Source organism: Humulus lupulus, chromosome 6 (genome assembly GCF_963169125.1).
Source record: "Humulus lupulus chromosome 6, drHumLupu1.1, whole genome shotgun sequence".
NCBI classification, from domain to species: Eukaryota; Viridiplantae; Streptophyta; class Magnoliopsida; order Rosales; family Cannabaceae; genus Humulus; species Humulus lupulus.
The window spans coordinates 78,899,050-78,924,189 of record NC_084798.1 but is presented as its reverse complement, the minus strand read 5'-3'; the positions used below and the strand labels follow the sequence as shown (position 1 = coordinate 78,924,189).

Sequence of the window (25,140 nt, the reverse complement as noted above, 5' to 3'; positions counted from 1 at the left end):
CTGTCGTGATGCGTCAGCTATAACCTTCTCATTCTGCATCAACACACAGCCTAAACCCATCCTCGATGCATCACAATAGACTACGAACTTTCCTTCCTCCAAAGGAAGACTCAGCACAGGTGTAGAAATAAGTGTTCGCTTCAACTCTTGGAAACTGTTCTCACACTTCTCTGACCAAACAAACTTCTGATTATTTCTCGTCAACTCTGTCATTGGTGAAGAAATCTTTGAAAACCCTTCTACGAACTGTCTGTAATAACCTGCCAACCCAAGGAAACTCCGCACCTCTGAGGAGTTCCTTGGCCTCGCCCAATCTCTTACTGCTTCTACCTTGGACGGATCCACCTTAATCCCTTCTGCTCCAACTATATGCCCAAGAAAAGTCACCTCTGGCAACCAAAACTCACACTTCTTAAACTTGGCGTATAGCTGATGCTCCCTTAACCTCTGTAAAACCTGTCGAAGATGCTACTCATGCTCTGCTTCTGAACTGGAGTAAACCAAGATGTCGTCGATGAAGACAATGACGAACTGATCCAAGAAGTCCCTGAACACCCTGTTCATCAGATCCATAAAAGCTGCCATGGCATTGGTCAAACCAAAAGACATGACCAAGAACTCATAATGCCCATACCATGTTCGAAAGGCCGTCTTCGGTATATCCTCATCTTTGATCCTCAACTGGTGATAACCAGATCGAAGATCAATCTTTGAGAACACCGTCTTTCCCTGCAGCTGATCGAACAAGTCATCAATCCTTTGTAAAGGGTACTTCTTCTTGATAGTCAACTTGTTCAATTCTCTATAGTCTATACACATCCTCAAAGTCCCGACCTTCTTCTTAACAAACAACACTGGAGTGCCCCATGGAGAATAACTAAGTCTGATGAATCCCAAATCCAGAAGTTCTTGCAACTGTATCTTCAATTCCTTCAACTCTACTAGTGCCATCCTATATGGTGCCCGTGATACTGGTTCTGTCCTCGGTGCTAACTCAATCTCAAACTGAATCTCCCTGCGTGGCAGCAACCCTGGTAGATCCTCAGGAAATACGTCTAAGAACTCACACACCAATCTGGTCTCCCCCGGTCCTGCTAGCATAACCCTGGTAGTATCCACCACACTAGCCAGAAAACCTATACATCCACCCTGTAACAAGTCTCTGGCTCTCAATGCTGAAATCATGGGTATGCGGGGTCTAGACACCACACCCACAAAAACAAAAGGGTCCTCGCCCTTACGCTCAAAAGTCACCATCTTCTTCCTGCAGTCAATAGTAGCCCCATACCCGACCAACCAATCCATCCCTAAGATCATATCAAAATCCTCCATATCTAACTCAATCAGATCCACTGAAAGTTCTCTACTATCAACCATCACTGGCAGTACCCTAATCCATCTCCTAGAAACTACTAGTTCCCCTGTAGGCAATAAAGTCTCAAACCCTGCAGTCTGATATTCACTAGATCTACACAATCTATCAATCACTTTACTAGAAACAAAGGAGTGTGTAGCACCAGAATCAATCAATACAGTAAAAGGAGTGCCAGCGCTAGAAAGCTGACTTGTCACTACCGAGGGACTAGCCTCGGCCTCTGCCTGAGTTAAGGTGAATACTCGAGCTGGAGTCAAGCTATCCACCTTTCCTGCTTCACCTTTCTTCACTGCTGGGCAGTCTTTTCTGAGATGCCCCACTATTCCGCACACAAAGCAAGCCTTGGACCGAAACTCGCCCAGATGGTGTCTTCTACACCTTGGGCACTCCGGATAAGTCCGCCATGCCTCGCCGCCACCCTGACGGCCACCCTGTCCACCCCGACCCCTCCAATCAGGACCAGTAGCGGTCGAAGTGTCAGGAGTCTTTCTCTTGAAGTCACTGGGGCCTCCGCCCCTACCTGCCCCTAAATAAGGAGGCACCACTCTACGACCCTCGTGCCTCACCGCACTCTCCTTCCAAATCTTGTTCTCTACTTCCTCAGCGGTAAGAGCCTTCTCAACGGCCTGGGCATAAGTTATTCTTCTAGGTACCGTTGTGATCCTAACATCCCGGGCTATCATAGCATTAAGCCCTCTGATAAATCTATCTTGCCTAGCAGCATCAGTACGCACAAGATCTGGTGCAAATTTCGCAAGTCTGTCAAATTTTAGGGCATATTCAGTAACAGTCATATTTCCCTGCACCAAACCCACGAACTCATTAACTTTTACTGCCCTGACAGCAACATTGTAGTATTTCTGACTAAACAAGTCTCTGAAACCTTCCCAACTCAAAGCAGTAACATCCCTGGTCTGCGATGCCACTTCCCACCAAATGCGGGCATCCTCTCTCAACATGTAAGTGGCACAGGCCACTCTATCATGCCCCTCTACTCTCATAAAATCCAGAATAGTCGTAATCATGGTTAGCCATTGCTCGGCTTTCAATGGATCCGGTCCACCCTCAAAGATTGGGGGTTCCTGCTTCCTGAACCGCTCATACAACGGCTCCCATCTGTTCCCAACCTCCCCCGGCTATACAACTGGTACCACTGTAGGTAGTACAATAGGGGCAGCACTCCATGATGGAGCCTGCTATCGCAGAATACGGATCTGCTCATCTTGGCTCTGCAACCGAGCTTGCATATCGGCCATAAGTTGCTGCCAGTTCTCAGGGACTGGTGGAGGAATCTGGCCCTGGTTATCACCCCCGATCCCAGACCTAGTGCCGGCTAGTCGCATAGATTTTCTTGGACGCATAGCTATCCAAGTCAATCTGCAATCAATGACTCGGCAATCAGACCATGATGACAGGGTAAAAGCTTCTCCAAAATCCACCAATGGAACATAAACACACAAAAACAATCAACATATAGGCATTTATCCTCATGCACTGGATGCTAATAAGCATGCCCCACTCTCATCACACATTAGCTATGAAACAAGCATTCATCCATGCACAATATGCAATTAATTATCAAAATATTCATGTACATGCATGGTTATTCTAATAAACATGCCTCAATATTCTCACACAACAGTCAAGGGCCAGGCCCTATCAGTATCTCATGCTCCCTATTAATCCAACAGATAACAACAATCATAGTTCATTCCAAGCATATAAGCATATAAACACATATACACATTACCAAACCTTGAGTCGAGCTTGTCTCTAGCAAAGAATGTACATGTCCAGCCGATCTTCAGGAACCCTTAAACCTAGGACGCTTTGATACCAAGTTGTAACGCCATAGATAGCCAGGACCGCTACACTATGTACTTAGAAAGGGGCAGGACTTGCTAATCAAGTCATTTAGTTAAAACATGTCACTAAATCATAAATGTGCTAAGGATAAAATGGTTTTGGTCTCAAAAGATACATTTCATATACTTAAACAAATTTACATATGGGATCCCAAAAAGGAACAGTGTTTAAAGGTTAGTTTACAAAATTTCCAAAATACAGACTACCATCAGCCACTCTAAGGCAAAACAGACATTTATAGCTTTTCTGTTCCTGTTATCCTCTTAACTGTGGCGGCTAAGCAGCTGGTCATGTACATTCTGCTCACAGAGCTCTCCAAGTCAGGGTGATCAAATTTTCCCTTGCCTTTACCTGCACCACGTAGCACCCGTGAGCCAAGGCCCAGCAAGAAAACATAATACACATCTCAACAATCATAACAAGTGCATAATTAATCAAGCATGATCAACCACTTAGCATTCCACATTAATCACATAGCATGTAATCAGAATCAAAGATGCAACCAATCATTAATAAAAGTCAAATCACATAATAACTAGGGCCGACAACTTAGGCCGCACCCTCTGTTTACCCCACTGATTCCGGCTCTCTTAAACTGAGCTCAGTGCATAATATGCTGTCCTCGGCTACCAGTGGCTGAGCCGCGCCCTGTACGCAAGTGTAACCTTTGGCACTCTTAGGCCGTTGGTTTACTATTTACATGGCATAATACCATCCTTTTCAATGCATACATATTAGGGAACCCTTAGTCCCATTACACATACACAACCAGGTGTAGTTTTCTTACCTTTGGCTTCCAAGTGAACTAGTTACGAGCAATGCTCCTTGAGCGCGATCCGATCCCCGAGCCCTAGCTTAGCACCTAGTCACAACCAAGATAAAGGATACCATCAACAATCTTAAATGAGCTTCTAGAAAAAGTTCTAGTCTCCGGAACATTGAACTTCACCAAACATGGTAAAAGATTCAATCCCGAGCACCCTATGTTAAATTCCCAAGCCTAGAATCTCAAAATCCCAAAATCCCTTAAGGGTCACGATATTAGCCACCCAAGCCACGACATGGCCCCAACCAGAGACCTCCGAATGCCCAGAAATAGCTAAGGGCCGCGGACCTACTCAGACCATGCCGCGGCCCGCCCTCCTTCCTCAGCACACATCAGTTTCGAAGGGCCGCGGCTCACCAAGAACTATGCCACGACCCAACCCCTTCGAACCCAGAAAAGCCTCCATTTTTAACTCTCAAACCTTATGCAAACTCACCCAAAACTACCCCAATTCCACAACTCAATTGCCCAAAAACTTCCCACAAGATTCCAACAACACAACCCAGCTGAAAACTAGACTAGAAACCCATTAAAAACCTATTTCAATCACTCTAACTTTCTAACTCAAGAACACAAAACCCAGCCATGGAAACACCATAACTCGGCCATTAAACCTTAAATTAGAGCTTACCTCAGCTGCAGAAACAATCCTCCAAGAACTTTCTGGCCTAACTTCCAAGGTTCCAGCCTCAATTGAATCTTTAAATCCAAAAACCCAAAACCTCTTAGAACATACTCAAGAACATAGAATTTCAACCACAGAAAATGGGATTCAATGCTTACCTCAACCTTGATTAAGTTCCTTTGATAACCCTTGTGCTAATCCTCTAAACTCCAGCTTCAATTCTTAGAATTCCAGCCAAGACCACTAAGTTTCTGTGTTTTCCTTTGGGAGAGAAAGGAAGAGAGGGTCGGTTTGCTATATTCCACAGTTTTCTAAAATCTTCTTAAGTCTATCCTTAAGCAATTAAGTTAATCCCAAGGCTCGGGGTACTGGAAACGTCCCCGAGGGCAAAAAGGTAAAATTCCACATTATTCCCACCTGAAAAAGTTCCACACGGATCTGGAAGTTGTTCTAGAAGTGGAGAAACCACTTGTTCTTTACTGTGACAATTATGGAGCAGTATCTAATTCTAAAGAACCAGAAGCCACAAGAGGGGAAAGCATATAGAGCACAAATACCACTTAGTCAGAGAAATCGTACATAGAGGAGATGTGTCCATTCTGAAAATCGCATCAAACACAACCTGGCAGACCTGTTTACGAAGACGCTTCCTGCAAAGCAATTCGAGGGTCACGTACGTAATATGGGATTGAGAGAAATGCCTTACTTGTCTTAAGTACAAGTGGGAGATTGTTAGGAGTATGTCCTAAAAGCATGTAAAAGACATTTATTATTTCAATGAATAAATAAATACAATGGTCTATTATTGTTATATTTAAATTATTAAATTATTGTTTGAATAATTTTTTTTGTAAATATCAGAAAATTTTCATATTCATTATTGAGAATGTGATCTTGTATTAGTACGAGAGAATTAAGATCACATGAATGAATAAAAATAGTCAACAACAAATTGAAGTTGTGGAATTCTTTAATTAGAGTTGTAAGTACGGTTTACTGAGTATCATGTTGATACAAATAATCTATATTCGGATTATTGATGTGGTAAGACATCTCGGTAAATGTACTTTATATAATATAATTATATATGACAAGGACTGATATGAATAAAAGTCTTTATGCAAAAACTATTTAATAATAAAGATTTGTAATTCATATCATAACTGATGATCATTTATAGATCAACCTAAATCCTGAGTGTTCATGAACTCCTATTTATGTTTATTAAATCATTTGATTCATTCATTAAGGTCTCTTCATAGATTGAGGCTAATGACTTTTGTTTTGGAGATTTAATATCATGGATGGTTGGGAACATGTATCAACAATATTGAATCTAATCTTCCCTAACGGATCGTATATTGGTTCCCTTAAGGGTTAATTCTGGAACTGAATGATTTTGAGCTCAAATCTATAATTAGATTATAGATTAATTATTTACTAGCGAATTAATGGTTCTTAAGGAATAAGAAGTAAATTAGAATGGCAAAATGGTAATTCTTCAATTCTAATTTATGAACTAATTAATTAGAGGATTGAACTATTGTAAGATGGTTATATCAATGGACAACTTAAAATAAGATTTCTATAAAAGTATATTTATAACATAAAGAGTTCAATTCTGAATTTATAGTGGAGAAATATCATAATTAATAAATTAACTATTATGATTAAATAGTTTAATTATTTAGTTTTAATTTATTGGAGCTTAATGTTATAGGTCCATGTTCCCCGAAATGGCTCAAACAAACACTGACAAATATAAATACAAAAATGGGCAAAAGGACTTATTTGATAAGTGAAATATTTTTCTATGCACTAAACATAATTATTGTATAATTATGTATAATTAATTAATTGAGAATTAATAAATTATTTGATTTAACAAAAATATAATTAATTTTTAATTTATTTATTTTTGGTATTTAAATAATGATGAAAATTAGGAAAATCACATGCCCTCCCTGGCATGGGTTGGGCGTGTAGCATAGTGCACAAACACTGTGCTACATGCACAAGAAGATTCCAGGGGAATCTTGGTTCAACAATTTTAGTTATTTAAATATTAAATAAATAATGAGATATTTTAATGTGTTTAAAATATTATTATTTAAACAAAAATCTGATAACTGATTAGTTATTTTTAAATTGTTTAAAATAACTAATATTATTTATTTTAATATATATTGGATATATTAAATAAAAGAGATAAGTTTTTCAGAGCAATACTTTTCAGAAATAGAAAATATATCGTGAAATCTCCCTGAGAGAAATAGAACAGTGCTACAAGCATAGGTCACTGTTTGCCGTACAAAAAGATAGCAGCAAGGTAGGACTTGAGGTAATTTTTCTATTCATCTCTTTAATTCAATATATATATATGTATGTGAAGAAGTAGATCTAGAAATGTTGTGGGGTTAAATTAACAACTTTGATTGTTGTTCCGCTGCGTATAATCTCTGATTTGACCTATAAATACCAACACTTAGGAATTAGAGTTTTGGACACCAAGGGCCGGCGGTGTGCAAGGGCTAGGCCAGGAGCTTGACGCACGGGGAGGCAGGTGGGTGCATGCGCGCATGGGCACTGGGTGCACGCTGGGAGCACTGGGGCTGCACAAAGGGAGCCACGGGGCTGCACACTAGGAGCCGCGGGGCTGAGGTGCTTTTAGCGCGCGCGACAGCAGGTGGAGGCTCGGGGCCTGGGGGCACTCGCTGGGAACCTCTTTGGTGCATGTCTCAGGTCCTCTTGTTTTTCTTTGTTATAGATTTTTCAATTTAAATTTCAAGAAATAAAATTACAAAAAATCCTATGCCCTTTATGGCTTACACAAGATCTTGAAAAATAATAAAATTCCTAACCTAATAGCACAATATAATTAACTATCCATTATTCAACCATACATTCAAAGAACATATCCATCCATTCAATATACATAATAGCATACATATAACAAATGCAAGAACCCCACACAACATTTAATATATATATATGTATAGACTGCTATGGTACCAATTGTTGGTATTAAATGATCAAATCAAAGGCACGTGGCGAAATATATGGAACCATTTTAATAAATATTAATATCAGCCAGGATTATATACATATATAAATATTAAATCACATACAAATAGATCAGGGATTACCTCTTGTAGCCTATCAAGTGTCCTTGAATCTTTTTGTATAAATCAACAATCTTCCTATCTAGTTATGAGATCTCACACCCTGATCTTCCAAACCAATCCTCAAACACACAAGGACATGTGTGGGCACGTAGGATTCAAAAGGTTTATTTATGTGACTCCCTCGATGTACTCAACACATGAGATCTAAAGAGTTTTGACAGAGAGAAAGTTTAGAATAGTTTCAGGTTTAGAGAAAATTATCTCTTTAGAGAGAGTCACATTAATCATTATTATTTTTCTCAATATCACGTATATCAGATTTATAAAGATATTTAATCTAATTAAATAATATTTATTTAATTAAAATATAATTCATATTAAATTGATTAGATATTTTCATTTAATTATCTATTTAAATTATATTTAAAAAGAATAATTAAATAACTGATTAAACAAATTTATTTGAAATTCAAAATTCAAATCTGAAAGATAAAAACCTTGATGCTTGGCGCAACACACTATACTGTACAGTGCGTGTCGCTCAGCCCTATTAGGGTTGCCCTAATTTTCTTATTTGTTTATTTAATCAACTTTTAAGACAAGATATTTATTCCAACATAAAATATCAGTTAATTTAAAATTATTTTTTCTCTTAAAATATCTGTTTTAAATTAAATAAATAAATATCATATTATAAATAAGACATTTATTATTTCTCTCTCTTTATATTAATCCAAACAAGATTAATATTAATTTTAACATATAGTTTTTCAAAATAAAAACTGTATAGTTAAATAATTAATTAATTCACAAATAATCAATTACCCATAATTATCAAATAATTATTTCCTTGCCCTAGAAAATTAATACATTTGCAACTTAGTCATTTTTCTTAACAAATCTTTCTTTTGACATCCTTACCCTTGACAGTGTAGGACAGAGGTGATTTGGGGACCATGGACCTATAATACAAAGCTCTAATAAACCAGATTACTAATTAAACTCTTTAATCTAATAATCTTATTTATTAATTCAATGATTACTCCACTAAAAATGTGGAATTGCACTATATGTATTTATAGAAATATATTTACAAAGTTTTCTATAGTAGTCCATTGATATAATCAATATATGTAGTTTTGCCCTCCATTATAGGTTTGTTAATTAGAGTTGGTCAAAATTACCGTTTTACCCTTCTAATTACCTCTTGATCCTTAAGTACCATTAATTCACTAGCGAATAATTAATCTATAATCTAATTATAGAATTGAGATCGATAACTATTTAGTTCCAAAATCAACCCTTAAGGGAACCAATATTCGATCTGTTAGGAAAGCATGGATTCCAATATTGTAATTTATGTTACCAGCCATCCATGATATTGAATCTCCTAAACAAAAGTCATTACCCTCATTATTCTAAGAGACCTTAACGAGTGAATCAAAAGATCCAATAAACATAAACATGAGTTCATGAATAGTCAGGATTTAGACTAATCTGAAAATGATCATTTGTTATGACAAGAATTAAATCTTTACGTCAAACGACAAGTTTATAAAGATAATTAATTCTCATCGATCCTGTCATATATAATCTCTATTATATACAACACCTTTACTAAGATGTCTATCCACATTAGTAATCTGAATCTAGATTACTTGCATCTTGTATGCTTAGCAAACCGTACTAGTAACAATTCATTAAAGATTCCTTACTTTAATATGTTACTGACTATTTTATTCATTATATATGATCTTAACTCTCTCATACTAATACAAGGTCATATTCTCATGAATGAATAGGGAATTTTCTTGATGTTATTATATAATTAATTCAAACAATAATTTTAACATTCAAATTTAATAAAATTGTACTTTTATTTGAAACCAATAAAATGTCTTTACGTGTTTTTAGGGCATTAATCCTAACAACTATAACATTGAATCGCCTTTGCTTTTAACTCTTTCGCCACCCTTAGCCCTGCCAATAGGGCTTCGTACTTAGCTTCATTGTTGGATGCTTCGAATCTAATCCTGAGAGTTGTATGGAATCGATGCCCTTCAGGTGAGATTAGAATTATCCCAGCTCCTGATTCATTTTTGTGAGAGGATCCATCAATGAAGATTTTCCACAACTCTTGCATTGGTTCTCTCATCGACTCATCCTAAAAACTGGTGCGCTCAACCACGAAGTCAGCGAGGGATTTACTCTTGATTGATGTGCGTGGCATGTATAATATCTTCAACTATCTGAGTTCGATGGCCACTTTAGTAGATGTCCTGATGTTTCAGGCTTTTGCAAGACCTGCTTTAAAGGTTGGTCAGTTAAGACGTGGATGGTGTGGGAGTGAAAGTATGATCTGAGCTTCCTTGAAGCAAAAATAAGACAGAGCGCCAGCTTTTCTATTAATGGATATCGGGACTCAGCTCCGAGAAGTCTTTTACTTATGTAGTACACTAGTTTCTGTGCCCGACTCTCCTCTCGAACAAACACAGCGCTGACTGCATTTTCAGTCACAGCCAAATATAGAAGCAAACATTATCCAGATGTCGGTTTTGATAGTACGGGGGGTTCAACCAAGTGAGCTTTCAGGTCGTGAAATTCCTGTTCACATTCTTCAGTCCACTCAAACTTTTTGTTTCCTCTGAGGCTGCCAATTTTCTAGTTAAACTTTGTACCTCCTTATGTGACCTTGGCGAAGGCCTTTCCAATAACGATATGATTTTCTCTGGATTTGCCTCTGTCCCCCTTGTGTTGACTATAAACCCCATAAACTTTCCTGATGAAACTTCAAAAGTGCACTTCTAAGGATTTTACTTCATGTCGTACCTCCTTAGTATACCAAAACACTCTTCCAGGTCAGAGACATGGTTAGTGACAGTCTTTGATTTAACGAGCATGTCATCGACTTACACCTCCATGTATTTCCCAATCTGGTTAACAAACATTTTATTGACTAATCGCTAATATGTTGCACTGGCATTCTTCAGCCCGAATGACATAACTTTGTAGCAGTATACAATATCTTCAATCATGAAGCTAGTATGATCTTGGTCTGCAGGGTTCATCGCGATCTGGTTATATCCAGAATATGCATCCACGAAAGAAATGAGCTTGTGACCGGCTATGGCATCTACCAACTAATCAATTCTAGGTAATGGGAAACAGTCCTTAGGAAAGGCTTTATTGAGATCGGAGAAGTCAATTCAAGTTCTCCACTTCCCGTTTGGCTTCGGGACCAGAACGGGGGTTAGCGACCCAGGTTAGATATTTTGCTTCCCTGATAAATTTGCATTTAAGTAGGCGGGCTACTTCTTCTTCTAAAGCTTCTAACCATTCTTTCCCCAAAAGCCTTCATTTTTGGGACTTTACAGGCACATTCTTGTCCAAGTTCAAAGTATGCATTATTACACTGAGACGAATTCCCACCATATCTTCGTACGACCAGGCAAATACGTCCTGGTTCTTTCTCAAGAATCAGACCAGCTCCTTCTTCCTTTCAGCTCCAAGACATTTCCCAACTTTTACAACTCTTGAAGGTGTTTCTGGTTTGATACTAATTTCCTCAAGCTCGTCCATGACTTGGAGCTTAGACCTATCTTCGCCTAATCATGGATCAATGCCGTCCTGTTGGATGACCTTGTTATCTCTTTCTTAGGGTTCTTCCGTCCCATGGGTAACTTCCATTACCTGGGACTTGTCTCCTCCCTCGACTATGACCATTTCATGTTGCTTGGGTTGTGATTTTCCCTTCAAGGAAATGTTGTAGCATTCTCTGGTAGCGAGCTGGTCTCCTCTTACGATGCATATACCTGAAGTTCAAGGGAACTTCATTGTCAGGGGCCAGATCGAGGTGATGGCTTCAAAAACCATCAGCGTGGGTCGTCTCGAAATTGCGTTATACGCAGCCAGAAAATCGATTATAATGAACTCAAGTATTTTAGTAATAGTTTGTGTATCATCCCCTAGTGTAACCACTAGTCCAATTGTCCCTATGGCTGTTGTTCCTTCTCTTGAGAATTCATACATTGTCATTGAGGTCGCCTTAAGATCGGTTATAGATAATCCAATCTTTTCACGGGTGGACCTGAAAAGCACATTTACTGAGCTCCCGTTATCAACCAATATCCTTCGTACGTTTCGATTAGCGAGCTGAACAGTTACCACCAGCGAGTCATTATATGGGAACTGAACGTGGCTAGCGTCCTCTTTCGAGAAAATGATTGGTTGTTTTTCCAACCGTTGTTGTTTTGATAGCTGTTGCTCTAGGATAAATTCAATGTCGTTGTGAGTTTTCAACTCCTGTATATACCTCTTTCAGGCTTTACTACTCCTGCCTGCCAAATTAGGTCCTCCAGCAATAGTAGTTATATCTCTTCCTACTATTGGAGGAAGGTCAACTTGGTTCCCCTGATCCATATGAGTCCTAGGCTGACCTATCGAAGTTTCCGTAGCTAGATGAGAATTCTTCCTGGCTGATTAATTGGGAGCAACTCGATTTCGGGCATACTGGGCTAACGGTCCAGCCTGAATGAGAGTTTTGATTTAATCCTTCAATTATGGGCAATCATCAGTGTTATGATCGATGTCATTGTGATATCGACAAAACTTATAGGGATCTCTCTTCATCCTCTGGTGCCTTAATGGCTCTGGTTTCTTCCGTGGAAGGCGACTAGAGTTTTCCAGGAAAATATGTTCCCGTGTATCCGTCAGGTCAGTGTAGGTGGCATAGGTGGGCTTGAATTTATCCATGGGCTTGTTCTTCTTTGTGCCACTCTGATCGCCCTCACCGTTCCCTTTCCTCTTATTGTTTCCCGCTTCATTATTCTGGGTTATAGGTTGAGTCGTAACTGCAACATCTATCACCGCTCTAGTGAGATGAATAGAGACCTGGCTAGTTCTTGCGACAACAGATCGCGCCTCCTCCAAGTTTATCCATTCTTGAGCCCGGGCCAAGAACTCATCTACACTTTTAACTCCTTTTCGTTGGAGCTCCTACCATAAATAGCCTCCTACCAGGATTCCCATTCTTATTTCCATGAGCTTGGAGTTATCATCAGCATCTCTAGCTCGTGCTGTAAAGTTGGTGAACCTGCTCAGATATGCTTTCAAGGACTCACCAGGTTGTTGTTTTCTGTTGGCCAATGAGTTGGTCTCTACAAGAGTTTCCTTTGAAGCTCAGAACGTTCTCTGAAACTCGGAAGACAACTTCTTCCCCGAGCTGATTGAACGTTTCTTATATTTTTTGAACCACTGTCTGGCAAGTCCAGTCAGAGTCGTGGGGAAAAAAATACATCTTAGGTCAAACAAAACATTGTGGGCCATCATCAGAGTATTGAACTTCCCAAGGTGGTCGGATGGATCTGTGTTTCCATCAAACCCAGGCATGGTCGGTGTAATGTCCTCCTAATTCAAGACCATTACACTGTGTACTTTAAATAGTGCTAGACTTGCTAATCAAGTCATTTGGTTATAAACATATAACTAAAGTTAAATTCAAGGGTTAGGTTAAAAAATTTGGTCAAAAGAACGTTGACTTTTAACTTAAAAGTTAATACATACATGGGATCCCAAAATGTTACAAACATATGTTTAAAAGGGTATATACAAATCAAAAGTTACAACCCTAGTTGGCCTAAGTGACAAAATAAGGGATACAACCCTAGTTCCTCTGAGATATCCTCGGCCGTGGTGGTCGAGCAGCCGCACATGTACACGCCGCCACCAAATCTCTCCAACTCATGGCTAGTCAAGCTTTCCTTTCCACTTACATGCACCACATAGCACCCGTGAGCCAAGGCGCGGGAAGAAAACTTAAACATGTGCATGAACAGTAAATACATATTCCAGATACATATCTAGCATGCCTAGCAGTAATAACCTACTCATTCATGCATACAATTACAAATAAATGATCATTGGATCATTCTAGGGCCCGCTGCCCTAAATAGATGACCATAGGGTCATCCCGGGGCCCTATGTCCTAGCTATGTAACCATAAAGTCACTTGGGGCCCTTGCCTTAGCTCTGGGTAACTAGGCATAGAACTAGCCAAGCACTTTGTTTTCCAACAACCATAGGGTCGACCAACATAATAGTACGTCTCTGAATTGGCCTAAGGCTCTCCACCAACGCATTATTGCTGCCCTTAACCAAATATTCAGATAACCAGACAAACAGATATTCAGATAACCAATTCAAGGCCTTAACCAAATATTCAGATAACCAGACAAACAGATACAGATACAGATAAGCATACTTCAAACAATACAAGTATCCATACATATTAATCATGTCTCTTGAGCCCTAACTACGCAGGTGAGCCCTAACTACGCAGGCAATGCATACGATCAATAAACAATTAGTCAGATACGGAGCATTCAAGCATGTTTAATCAACGAGCACACACATTACTTAATCACGTTCATTCTCAGGGGTTGAGCCCTATTCATTGTTATAATCAACAAATGGGCCAAGCCTTAATCACGTATAACACGTATTGGGTCCAGTGCATCGTATATTAAGAACGACCATCGAACACGATCCTCGAATATCCCCAAAATTCCATCCTAATCTCTCTAACTCTGATTATATCCTCGAATATTTATTCCCATTACCCGATAACCCGGTAATGCACCATATACCCAAAATACCCCTTGACTCGTCCCGAGTCGGGTTTTCGGTCCCGTTTACTTGCTCCATAGGATCGCCTCGCGACGAGTAACCCAAATATATAATAATATGGTCTCACACATATATCACATATATGGACATATATTCCAAATATACCTGTAACAAGCCAAATTACAAAAATTTCCCTTCTACTAAGAACGGGCACACATGCATATTTAATACACCTAAACATGCATATCTAGTCATATTATAATACAACTCACAAAATCTTATAATAACACACATATATATCACATAAACACATAATTTGCCTTCCTTGCCCCCTAATCAAGGCCCTAAGCCTTATTAGGTAATTTGGGACGTTACAACTATCCCCTCCTTACAAAAATTTCATCCTCGAAAGTTTACCTGAACAGCTCGGGATACTGATTCTGCATATCTGCCTCCAGCTCCCATGTTGCTTCCTCGACCTTGTTGTTCCTCCATAATACCTCAACTAAAGGTATAGTCTTGTTCCTCGGGACCTTGTCCTTCCTGTCTAAAATCTGAACTGCCTGCTCCTTATAGGACAAGTCTGCCTCCAGTTCCAGATCATCGTAACTCAATACATGAGTTCCATCTGATACATACTTCCTCAGCATGGAAATATGGAATACGTTGTGCACACTAGAAAGTTCAGGGGGTAAGGCCAACCTATAGGCCACCTGACCGATCCTCTCTAGGATCTCAAATGGTCCAACAAACCTAGGGCTTAGCTTGCCCTTCTTCCCAAATCTCTTCACCCTTCTCAGTGGTGAAACCCTAAGGCACATCTATCTTTCTAAGACATAAGGAGTTAGACTGAAGACATAGTCTCCCACTTGTAAATCCACGTTCATCTGCTTTGGGTATTAATAACTCTTCTATCTCCTCTTAGACGCGAGCATCCGAGATCTAATTTTTTCAATAGCCTCAGTGGTCCTCTGAACTGTCTTAGGACCCAAATATTTCCTCTCGCCCATCTCATCCCAGTGAATGGGTGATCTACACTTCCTACCATACAACATCTCATATGGTGCCACTCCAATCGTCGACTGGTAGCTGTTGTTATATGAAAACTCTATCAGAGGCGTATATTTACTCCAGGACCCTTCAAAGTCCAATACACATGCTCTCAGGATGTCCTTTAGTATTTGAATAGTCCTCTCAGACTCACCATTAGTGTAAGGATGATAAGTTGTACTAGACTTCAATTGTGTACCCATCGCCCTCTGTAAACTTCCCCAAAACTTTGAAGTAAAGATAGGATCCCAATATGGCATGATAGACCTTGGAGTCCCATGAAGGCGTACTATCTCTCTCACATAGAGATTTGCATACTGGTCAACTGTGTAATTCATCATCACTGGTAGAAAAAGAGCTGATTTCGTATACTGATCCAATATGACCCAAACTGGATCATGCTGGCCCATTGTCCTAGGCAATCCTACGACGAAATCCATCATGATGTCCTCCCATTTCCACTATGGGATATCCTAAGGATGCAACAGCCCAACGGGTCTATGATGCTCTGCCTTGACCTTCTGACAGATCAGGCACTTTGCCACGTACTCAGTCACATCCCTCTTCATCCCAAGCAACCAATATAAAACTTTCAGATCCTAGTATATCTCTGTGGTGCCTGGATGAGAGAATAATGGGTAGTATGATATTCATCAAGAATCTCCCGTCTGATCTTAATGTCCATCGGAACGCAAATCTGATCTTTGTATCTCAATTAGTTCATGTCTGACACTGTGTCGTCCTTAGCTACTCCAGCTAGGACGTCCCCTCTGATCTTTCCCAACAGTGGATCACTCAACTACTTTTCCTTGATCCTCTCCAAAAGAGTAGACTACAAGGTGATGTTGGCTAACTGGACCATTACTATCTCAATACTTGTTCTAGTCATATCCTCTACCAACTCCCTGGATATCTTCCTAGCACTATTCAATTGTCCCAGACCCTTCCGGCCTAAGGTATCTGCTACCACGTTGGCTTTCCCTGGGTTGTAGAGGATCTCACAATCATAATCCTTCACTAGCTCTAACTAACATCTCTGCCTCATGTTCAAATCCTTCTGGGTGAATAAGTATTTAAGACTCTTGTGATCTATGTATATCTCACACTTCTCACCATACAAGTAGTGTCGCCACACCTTCAATGCAAAAACCACTACTTCAAGTTCTAGATCATGTGTGGGGTACCTCTGCTCATACTCCTTCAGCTGATGTGATGCATAGGCAATCACTTTCCATGTCTGCATAAGGACACAACCTAGGTCCTGCCTCGAGGCATCACAATAAACCACAAACTTGTCCTGATCTGTAGGAAGACTCAGAACTAAAGCAGTGTTCAAATTCTTCTTCAGTCTCTAGAAACTGTCCTCACACCTGTCGGACCAATCCAGGTAATCCTTGAAAACCTTGTTCATCAAATCCATAAATGTTGTTGGGGCATTAGTTAGTCCAAATGACATCACCAAAAACTCACAATGCCCATATCTGGTGCGAAAAGTTGTCTTCGGTATATCATCCTCCCTGATCCTCAGCTGGTGAAAACCAGATCGAAGATCTATCTTAGAGAATACCATCCTACCCTATAATTGATCAAATATATCATCAATCCTTTGAGAGGATACTTGTTCTTGATAGTCAACTTCTTCAGTTCTCTATAATCCATACACATCCTCAAGCACGATCCTGGTTCCGATCCCCTAGCGATAACCTATTCACAACCAATAATGAATCTCATCAAAATGAGCTAATAAAGGCTTCTGGACCAAGTCCTAGCCTCCGAAATGTCAAATTCTACTAAACCAGGTAGTAGGATCGATCCCGAGCCCTTAGATTTGAGTTTTCACAGTCAAAACCCTCCCGGGTCTCAAAAACCCTTCAAGTGTCCCGCCTCAAAACAAAAGAGCCGCGACCTACCCCAAGTCAGAGAGCCCAAGGTTCTCCTCTATTTCGACACATGTCGCTGCGCGCCGCAACTCAAATGGAGGTTCGGCACCTTCTTCTCCTTCTCGTTCATAAGAGTCGCGGTGCCCCAAGAATAGGGTCATGGCTCACCATGAAAACTCAAAAATTTCCCTGTTTTCTTCAAGCAAAAACCCACCGAAAACCTATCCAAATATAGATAAATCCCCAAGGTAAGGTTCCCAATCAACTTATCACCTCAAAACACACAAAACCCCAACCTAAACTTGGCCAAAACAACATCAAATCCCAAAATTCGGAACTGCGTTTCTAAACTCCAAAACTTAGCTAAAAACCAAAGAAATAGAGATATTCAAGGCTGAAAATCGTTACCTCATTTGCCCCAAATGATGCTAAGCTTCTCCCCAAGCAATCCCGAGCCTAAGCTAGCCTCGATTCCTCCTAATTCGCAAGAATTCCCAAGAAAATTTAAGAGTGTGTGTGAATGTGAGAGAGAGAGAGAGAGCGAGAGTTGAGAGAGTAAACTTTTTTTTTTTTTTTTTTGTGTTTTACTTAGGGTTCAAGTAACCTTAAGCAAACCCCGAGGCTTGGGATACCAAAAACATCCCCGAGGCTTCTGTTTGTGTGTTTTACTTAGGGTTAAAAATCCCTGAAATTCCCTCCTAATCTCACTAACTCCCATTATATCCTCTAACATTTAGTCTCATTACCCGATAACCCAGGAATGCACCAGATACCCGAAATACCCATTGACTCACCCCAATTCGGGTACTCTGTCTCGTTGTGACTTTCCCGCTAACTTGCTCCCTAGGATCGCCTCTTGCTGAGTAACCCAAATATATCCACATAATAATGTGGTCTCACACATATATCACATATATTCCAAATATACTCGTAACGGGCCAAATTACGAAAATTTCCCTTCTAATAAGAAACAAACCCACATGCATATTTAATACACCTAAACATGCAGATTTAGTCATATTATAATATAATTCACATAATCATATAATGACACACATATATATCACATAAACACATATTCATATAATGACCCACATAATTTTCCATCCTGACCCCCTAATCAAGGCCCTAAGCCTTATTAGGTAATTTGGGACGTTACAGCCGACATCTTGAAGCCAATAGGATACGAAGCTGCTACAATGTTTGGGGAGAAAGGTTTGAGCTCCTCATCGAAATCACAATCATCAATTCATTTTCCATATAAGATCTTCTTCATCTGCTCCTCCATCAAGGCCAGTCGCTTAAGGGTTGGATCTTTGGTCTCTAGGTTAGCTGGGTGTTGTTCACCATCACCCAGCCTATTGTACACATTTGATGGGTTGTTTTCCCTCCAAGTTCGAGCTTGGTTAGGTGGGACATTCCCATTGTCGCGTACGATAGACGGACCTCCCCCATGCTGAGTATAACTCATATCATCATTGCGTGCTGGATACCTCCTTTGTGAATTCAGATGGTCACGCAGGTCAGGATGTGGATCGGAATGAGGACTTTGTGCAGAACTCAGATGATTCCTCAGGTCACTTTCAAACCTGCCTCCACGCTGGCTTCCCATATAGTAACTTCCATTAGCGAAACTTATGACCCGCTGCTAAGATCGAGGACCTGGATTATCAGCGCGTGATCGTGGGACATAAGTGTCCACTGACGGGGGTGGATTTCTCCTACTATTTCCACGAATTGGAGCATTTCTCTGTGGGTGCAATGGTGTAGGATGTCTAACCAATGATAGTGGGTGTCTTATCAATGAGGTTATCCTCGTCCCATCAGGTCGGACTAAATTATCCCCTCTCGATTCTACCCCGATCTCTCGAGTTCTCTGTGCATAAGGTTCTGATCGCAGCGCATGTGGATTCACCGGGGCATTTTGTCTCCCTGAATTTTTCCCAGATCACCCTATTGGGTTGTTGTGAACATTTCTTGGAGTCTGTGCGGAAGGCATGGAGCTAGGGGTCGCAGTTCTAACCGATCGACTGACATGTTGATGATGGTTCATGTGATGATTAGCAAACTGAGCAGTCCGCTGATTTCACTCTGAAGGTACAGAGCTCGAAGTTGCGATTTTGACAGAATGACTGGGATTGGGTCGGTTATTCCTGTGGGACCTATGGGACCCACTTTGCCTCTTTCCGTAATTAGCATCGGTTGCAAGAAGGGGTAACCAAGCCAGGACCTCCTCAATCTGTTTGTTGGCCCAAGCGAGATGGCTCCTTATTTTGGCATTCTCCATCTGTATGAGTATTAGATATGTTGGATTAGGATTTGGTGGGAGTGACGTTGAACTCCCAACATCGTCTTGGCCCACCTTTTGCTTTCAAGGACATTTATGAACGTCTGGGCCCTTATCAATGGGAACGCCTGTATGATGCACCTCTTGCCCACCAGGCTACTCCATTTTGTTGTCATGCATTGATCGAGTACCCACCATGATGAATGTAGAATGAAACTTGTAAAGGATTAAGCATTAATGAACTCTCAACGAAGGCACCAAACTATTGACGCGATTTTTTTCCAACAGTAGATTAAGAAATCCAATAAGAGAGATATTAGTGCTCTTTTCTAAACTGTAATGAACTATTGATAACTCTTGAATAAAGAGTTATTTCATGTGCTTTTGAACTTATAAATGTGGAAAAATCGATGGTGATGTTAGTTTATTATTAGCTTTTGTAACTAACTTTTGTGTTTTTATGATCTTAGTTAAGTTTAGTTTTTTTTGTAGTTTTTAATATCTAATGGGTTGAAGACAATAGTTTCATAGATAGATATTTGTACAAAGAATGAAACTAAAGTTGTGAAACTATCTAAGTTAAATTTTGATTGCTGAAATAGTAGGTTTGCGGTAGCAAAGCAGATTTTGCTAAAGCATTTTGATCAGGCTGCTTTTGGACATCTATGCATGCTTGGAAATTTAGAGGGTGAGCTGGAATAGTGGCTGAGGTGGCAAGTACAGAAAGCATGAGTCAATATTAGAAGCAAATGTCAAAGGAAAGAAGGAAAGAGACCCACGCATATACCAAAATGAGGGGCAATTTTGCACTTAGATGGCCAAATTGGGAAACCTATAGGTACTTAGAGAAGGGTCAGCCGCACAAAGTGGAGGCTCTGCCATTTTTTGGGAAAGAAAAGCAATAGATAGAGGAAGAAAACCAGAAGTCAAGGAAGAAGAAGAGGAGAATGCATAAAGAGGATCAATCATCCATTAGATTTGTTCTTTCTCTTGTTTCTAAACTTCATTTTATATTTTCTATTTTGATTCTACTCTGAATACTTATGGGCAGTATTGAATTTGGATTAATGCTATTTAAATAAGCCATTAACTAATTTTTGTGTGGCTTTAATTGTTGATGAACCCTATGGTAGTGTAGTGATTTCTTGCACCTTGTTTTAGTGAAATCTCTCTTGTTCATTCAAGTGTGCTTATTGTTAATTTCTTGTTGTTGTTTGGCCAGCAATGGCAAGATTGTTTAATTATGTTTGATGTTGGAAGGATTAAATATAATGGAAAGAACGTGGATAACACAAGTCATAATCTATATTAGGTTATGTTAGTAAGTAACATAGGGATGTGTTATTTGCCTTGTGTAACTTTTGAGAATTGAACCTTGAATTTGTATTCTTAAATTTGATTTGGCATAGGAATATGTTTAATTAGGTAAGAGAATTGATATCATAAAATTTGGGAAAGTTTTATGAGATTTTATTGAATTCTTGTTAACCTGGGAGTTTTACTAAAATATTGATGCCGTAATCTGTTCAGTATAATTGACATAGGGGGAATTAATAATTCAAGTCCATTTTACAATCCACGTGTTTCTTTCGAATTACTTTGTTTAGTTCAGTTTTATTTTCAATATTTTTATCTTTTTAATATTTCTTTTAGCTCACAAACAACTCATTAATTGTCAATATCTTTAATTTGTTTAGTAATTATTTTGCCTATTTTTCTATTTTGCAATCCCTGTGGAGACGATTTACTTATCACTGTATTACTTGTGTAATTGTGTACACTTGTGTATTTAAATTAAATATTATTTTCACGACAAGTTTTTTGGCGCTGTTGCCGAGGATTGGAATTAGAAATTTGTGTAATATCAATTACTTGCAATTTATTTTTCTTTGTTGTTCTGACCTTGTTTGCTTGCTCTTGTGTTTTCTCAGGTGATCTATTGTATGAACGAGCAAGAATACATTGAACTAGCTCCTATTGATCCTGAGATTGAACGAACATTTACAAGAAGACTAAGGGAACAATGGGCTCAAAATTGCCTTAATAAGGTTAAAGAGGTTGAAGGAGTTGAGGGTGCTAATAATATCACTAACATGGTTGCTCTGGCTGATGATAGAGAGAGAGCCATTAGGGAGTATGCTGCCCCCATGTTCAATGAGCTCAATCCGGGCATTGTTAGGCTTGAAATTCAAGCACCCCAATTCGAGTTAAAGCCCTTGATGTTCCAAATGTTGCAGAAAGTGGGTCAATTTAGTGGGCTGCCTACTGAGGATCCTCATCTTCATCTTTGCTAATTTTTGGAGGTGAGCGATTCTTTCAAGCTACAAGGAGTGAGAGATGAGGCCCTAAGATTAAAAATGTTCCCTTTCTCTTTGAGGGATTGAGCTAGAGCTTGGCTCAACACCCTTCCTCCCAACTCAGTGACTACATGGAATGAGTTGGCTGAAAAATTCTTGATGAAGTACTTTCCTCCTACCAAAAATGCCAAGTTTCGCAATGAAATCATGTCTTTTTAGCAGCTAGAAGATGAATCCTTTTGTGAAACTCGGGAGAGAGTTAAAGAGTTATTGAGAAAGTGCCCACACCATGGGATTCCGCATTGTATACAAATGGAAACATTCTATAATGGGCTTAATTTTTCCACTCGCATGGTGTTGGATGCTTCAGCTAATAGGGCTATTCTCTCTAAGTCCTACAATGAAACCTATGATATTTTGGGGAGGATAGCTAGCAAAAATTATCAATGGTCCAATGCTAGAGCCTCAACAAGTCAAAAAGTGGCTGGTATACTTGAAGTGGATGCATTGACAGCTTTGACCGATCAAGTTTCTTCAATGACTAACCTTCTCAAGAACATGAGTTTGGGGGGAATGGTACAACCAGCTGCTATGGGACAAGTTGTTGATGTATCTTGTGTTTATTATGGAGATGGGCACACATTTGAGAGTTGTCCTCCGAATCCCACTTTGGTTTGTTATGTAGGGATTCAAAATGCCAACCGTAATAACCCATATTCGAACTCTTATAATCCGGGGTAGAGGCAGCATCAAAATTTCTCATTGTGGGGGGGGGGGGGGTGTTCAAGGAGCAAGTTCAAGCGAAGCACCAATGCAAAACAAACCTACATACCCACCAGGTTTTCCCAACAACCACCAAGAGCTCAACCACCTCCTCCTCAAGTGTGCCAATCAATCTCATTAGAGAGTTTAATGAAAGAATATATGGCCAAGAATGATGTTGTGATTCAAAGCCAAGCAGCATCCTTGAGGAACCTAGAGATTCAAATGGGGCATCTAGCAAATGAGCTAAGGAATAGACCACAAGGCACCTTTCCTAGAGATACCGAAAATCAAAGGAGAGATGGTAACAAGCATTGCAAGGTGGTTACCTTGAGGAGTGGTAAAAATATGGAGTTGAATGAAGATAATCCTTAGAGCAAAAGCGAGCCCACTTCAATCCCAAGTAGTGTGGAAAAGGAAGAAAGAGTTGTGAGTTCGAAAATGTCAAATGTTGATCCTGAAGCAATTGCTGCGTCAATTCCTTAGCAAAATGCAACAGAGAAGCCTATGAGCAATCCACCTCCACCATTTCCTCAACGATTTCAAAAGCAGCAACAAGATGGTTAATTATGAAGATTTTTAGATTTTTTGAAACAGCTTGTGTAACGCCCTCCTAATCCAGGACTGTTACACTGTGTACTTAAAATTGTGTTGGACCTGCTAATCAGGTTATTTGGCTTAAAACGTGTAACTAAGGTTAGTGGCAAGGGTTAGGGTTAAAAATTTTGATCAAAGAACCATTGACTTTTATTCCAAAAGTTTTATATAACATGGGATCCAAAAATATTACAACTCAACTGTTAAAAAGGATAGATACATATCAAAAGTTACATCAGCCGACCTAAGAGGCAAAACAGGGCTACAACCCTAGTTCCTCTGAAATAAACCTCGACCGTATATGTACACGCCGCCTCCGAAGCTCTCCAACTCATGGCTGGTCAAGCTTTCCCTTTCCCTTACCTGCACCACAAAGCACCCGTAAGCCGAGGCTCAGCAAGAAAACAGAACATGAGACAACAGAAAACATAACTTTAAAATCACTATTCAATAAAAATCAGTAACATTAATTCATAGCCAATATCACTTAAGTTCAATCACATGATCATTGGATCAACATGGGGCTGCTGCCCTATTCAGTTGGCTTTTAAGCCACTTTCCCGGCCTATGCCCTAGCTACGTGACCATAGAGTCACCTGGGGCCTCGCCCCTAGCTCTTTTTACTAGCCATAGAGCTAGCCCAACCCTCGTGGTTCACCTTCTACCTTAGAGTCGATCAACGTAATAATATGTTGCTGGTTTACGCCAATGTCTTTCAACCAGCGAACAACGCGCTATTGTCGTCCATGACTCATAAGTCAAGCCCTGATCCAGGCTTTCATACCTTACTTATAAGGAACAGGTGTGGATAGGCACATCCCAACAAATTAAGAACATATTCATGCTAAACATATAATCCCATTGAATAACCATTTCCACAATACTAAACATATTCACATAGCAGGGCCACATGCCCTAACCATAGAATTCATGTAACGAATATAAGCACTTAAGCATTTATCAACAAGCATTTAGAACAATAACCTAATATAACCAATCCTGGGGCCTAACCCTTAATTATATTAATATATAACAAACGGGCCAAGCCCTAATCACATACAACATGTTCTAGGTGCATTTTTCTTACCTTAGGTCCAAGCAAGCGTAAATGAGAACGACCCTCGAGAATGATCCTGATTCCGAGCCCCTAGCGATACCCTAAGTCACAACCATCAAATAGGACTCTATTAATATCGAGCGATCAGAGGCTTCCGAACCAAGTCCTAGCCTCCAGGGCTCGAGTTCCACCAAACGAGGCAGTGGAAACAATCCCGAGCCCTAAGGAAAAAGTTCCATTATAAAAAAAAAACTCCCTAAGGAAAAACTGCCCAGGCGGGCAACGACTTGCCCCCCTGTGGGCCGCGCCACGCCCCCTGTCCAGCCTCATCCTCCTCTCTGTCCAAAGGCGCGGGCTGCAAGTTGGCCTATCAATTCGCGGTGCGCCTCCCATGCAGAGGCCTCCCAAGGCGCCTAGTTCAAGCTAAGTCACGACTTGTCAACAACAAGGTTGCGACTTAGCCCCTCAGACCCAGAAGTAATCTCTATTTCAGCAGCCAAATTCAATCCTAACCATACCAAATTTCACCCCAAAACATAATTCAACTATCCCAGTCACTCTAACATGTTCCCGGCAATAAAACCCAACAGAAAGCTAACTTAAAACCTCATCAAAACTCCAATTCAATCTTTAACTTCAAAGGCTTCAGAACACTAAAACCCAGCCAAGAAATACAGAATTTAAATGCTAGAAAATGAAATTCAAAACTTACCTCAATAACAGTTTGAACCCAATGTTGTAACTGAATAATTCCCCAAGATTAGAGCCC

General features: G+C 39.9%; 1 non-coding gene across 1 annotated transcript; it reads right to left on the bottom strand.

The window, feature by feature from the left end:
* Positions 1 to 22,144: 22,144 nt before the first annotated feature.
* Positions 22,145 to 22,251, bottom strand: LOC133787707 (small nucleolar RNA R71). The gene has a single exon (XR_009872710.1). It is a non-coding gene; the product is annotated as a small nucleolar RNA R71 (small nucleolar RNA).
* Positions 22,252 to 25,140: the final 2,889 nt, after the last annotated feature.